Source organism: Apodemus sylvaticus, chromosome 1 (assembly GCF_947179515.1).
Source record: "Apodemus sylvaticus chromosome 1, mApoSyl1.1, whole genome shotgun sequence".
Taxonomy (NCBI): Eukaryota; Metazoa; Chordata; class Mammalia; order Rodentia; family Muridae; genus Apodemus; species Apodemus sylvaticus.
In genome coordinates this window covers 49675802-49679159 of record NC_067472.1, presented here as the reverse complement: position 1 = coordinate 49679159, position 3358 = coordinate 49675802, and the positions used below count along the sequence as shown (strand labels likewise).

The 3358-nt window shown below is 37.1% G+C and overlaps 1 pseudogene; it reads left to right on the top strand.

Moving 5' to 3' along the window:
* The first annotated feature begins 445 nt into the window (after positions 1–445).
* Positions 446–1225, top strand: LOC127697396 (olfactory receptor 5B3-like; annotated as a pseudogene).
* The last annotated feature ends 2133 nt before the right edge of the window (positions 1226–3358 follow it).

The following is a 3358-nucleotide window of genomic DNA, read 5'->3' as shown; positions in this document are numbered from 1 at the left end:
TGAGTTTCTGAGTGATAACTTGGCATAAGGTTCAGCCAGAAAATAATTTCTATTAAATTATTAAATATCAGCATTACTACTTATAAAGTTTCCAAATTCTGTACATTACCCATTATTATACCTCACTTCATAAGATAAACACTATATAATTAATGTGTCCCACTTGCTTATGAAATCTTTACTATCTTTGAAGAAACTCAGACACAAATCCTTATTCAGTGTTCTTTGTACATAATTTTCAGTTTTCAAGTTAGGTTTTCATTGTTTTCTCTTTTTCTTCTCATGGCCACAGAGCAGCTAGTGATCTCCAATAACCAAGTTGAAGAACAGGACATAAGTGACACAGTTCCCCCTGATTGAACTCACCAATGACACAGGCTTGTAGCTTTTCCTCTTCATCACCTTCCTCCTCATCTACACTATCACCCTGGTGGGGAACTTCAGGATGATCCTCTTGATTGTCTTGGACTCTAAGCTCTATAGTCCCATATGCATTTTCCTTCATAATCTATCACTGGTGGACTTTTGCTATTCTTCAGCTGTAACTCCAACAGTGATGTTTGGGCTTCTTATTGGTAAAAATGTCATGTCCTACAATGACTGTGCTGCTCAGATGTTCTGTTTCATGACTTTTGCCAGTGTGAAAAATTGCCTGTTAGCCTCAATAGCACATTATTTCTATGTAGCAGTGCGTAGGCTTCTACACTACACCACCACTATGACTATGGGTGCATGAGTCTGGCAAGTCATAGGCTATTATATCCTAGTCTTTCTAAATGTCTCCATCTACACTGGAGATACATTCAGCAATGTGGTCCATCATTTCTTTTTTGATATCCCTGCAGTCATAGTTCTCTACTGATCTGATAGGCATATTAATGAGATGATTCTGGTTTAGGTAGTGAGTTTTAAGATATTTTTGCTATCATAGTCACATGGATATCTTACATATTCATTTTTTATTACTACCTTAAGAATGCACACAGTTGCTGGACATCAGAAGGCTGTTTCCACCTATACCTCCCACTTCATTGCATTTTTTCTTTTCTATGAGGTTGTCATCTTCATGTACTTGCAACCAAGTGCCAGTCATTCCATAGAAAAAGTCAAAATTGCATCTGTATTCTATGCTATGGTAATTCCAAGGCTGAACCCTATCTTCTATAGTCTGAGGATTAAGTCAAAATGCATTATTAAAGTTACAGAATGCATATACATTTTGTAGAGAAAATAGCTGTTACCTGGGAGGCTCTGCTAGTGCATGATAAATACAGAGGATGCACTCTCAGCCAGCCATTGAACTGAGCACAAGGTCCCCAATGGGGAAGCTAGAGAAAGGACCCAAGGAGCTTAAGGGAATTGCAGCTCCATAGAAAAAAGAAACAACAATATGAGCCACCCAGTACTCCCAGAGCTCCTAGGGACAAAGCTGTCAACTAGAGAGTACACATAGTGTTACCTATGGCTTAAGATGCCTAGGCAGCAGAGGATGGCCTTGTTGGGCATGAAAGGGAGGAAAGGTTCTTGGTCCTGAGAAGGCTCAATGACACAGTGTAGGGGAATACCAGGACAGGGAAGCAAGAGAGGGTTGATTTTTGGAACAGTGGGATGGGGGATGGCCTATGAGATTTGGGGGGGGGGGGCAGAGGAAACCAGAAAAGGGGAAATCATTTGAAATATAAATAAACTATATCTAATAAATAATAAAAAATCACTATTCCTTAATATCTCTTAACATCAATGGACTGAATTTCCCAATGAAAAAGATAAAGACTAACAGACTAGACAACTAAAACAGTACCCAGCATTTTGCTAAATACAGGAAATGTACCTTGGTGTCAAAGAAAAATACTACCTCAGAGTATAAGGCTGGAAAACAATTTTCCAAGCAAATGGTCCCAGGAATAAAACTGGAGTAGCCATTCTAATATCTAGTAAAATCAGCTTCCAACCAAAAGTCATCAAAAAAAAAAAAAAAAAAAAAGATAAGGAAGGGCACTTACTATTCATCACAGGAAAAATCTACCAAGAAGAACACTTAATTCTGAATGTCTATACTCCAAATGCAAGGGCACACACATTCATTATAGAAACTTTATTAAGCACAAAGCACACATTTAATCTCACACAATAATTGGGGGGCTTCAAAATCCCATTCTCATCAATGGACAGATCATGGAAACAACATAAACAGAAGCACAGTGAAACTAACTTTATGGAACAAATAGATTTAACACACACACACACACACACACACACACACACACACACACACACACACACACACACACACATATATATATATATGTGGCCAGGCTCCCAACCAAAAAAGCACAGGATCAAATGGTTTTAGTGCATAATTCTATCAGACCTTCAAAGAAGACCTAACACTAATACTCTTCAAACTATTCAACAAAATAGAAACAGAAGAAACTCTGCCCAACTTGTTCTATGAAGTCGCAAATTTGCTGATACCAAAACCACACAAAGCTCCAACAAAGAAAGAGAACTTCAGAAAAATTTCCCTTATGAATATCAATACAAAAGTACTCAATAAAATTCTTGCCAACTGAATCCAAGAACACATCAAAATGATCATTCACCATGATCAAGTAGACTTCATCCCAGAGATGCAGGGATGGGCCAATATACGGAAATCCATCAATGTAATCCACTACATAAACAAACTAAAAAAAAAGCATGGTCATTTCATTAGATACTGAAAAATCATTTGACAAAATTCAGCATCCTTTCATGTTAAAGGTCTTGAAAAGAACAGTAATTCAAGGCACATACCTAAATATGTTAAAAGCAATATACAGCAAACCAGTAGCAAACATAAAATTAAATGGAGAGAAACTTGAAGCAATCCCACTAAAACCAGGAACTAGACAAGTCTGACCTCTCTCTCCATATTTATTCAATATAGTACTTGAAGTTCTAGTCAGAGAAATTAGACAACAAAAGGGGATCAAAGGGATGCAAATTGGAAAGGAAGAAGTCAAATTGTCACTATTTGTAGATGATATGATAGTATACTTAAGTGTCCCAAAAGAACTGCTCCAGAGAACTTCTACAGCTGATAAACAACTTCAGCAAAGTGGCCAGATATAAAATTAATTCAAGCACACCAGTAATTCTCCTATACTCAAAGGATAAACAGGCTGAAGAAGAAATTAGGGAAATGACACCCTTCACAATAGCCACATACAATGTAAAGTATCTTGATGTGACTCTAATCAAACAAGTGAAGATCTGTATGACAGGAACTTCAAGACATTGAAGAAAGAAATCTAAGAAGACCTCAGAAGATGGAAAAATCTTCCATGTTCATGGATTGGTAGGATTAATATAGTAA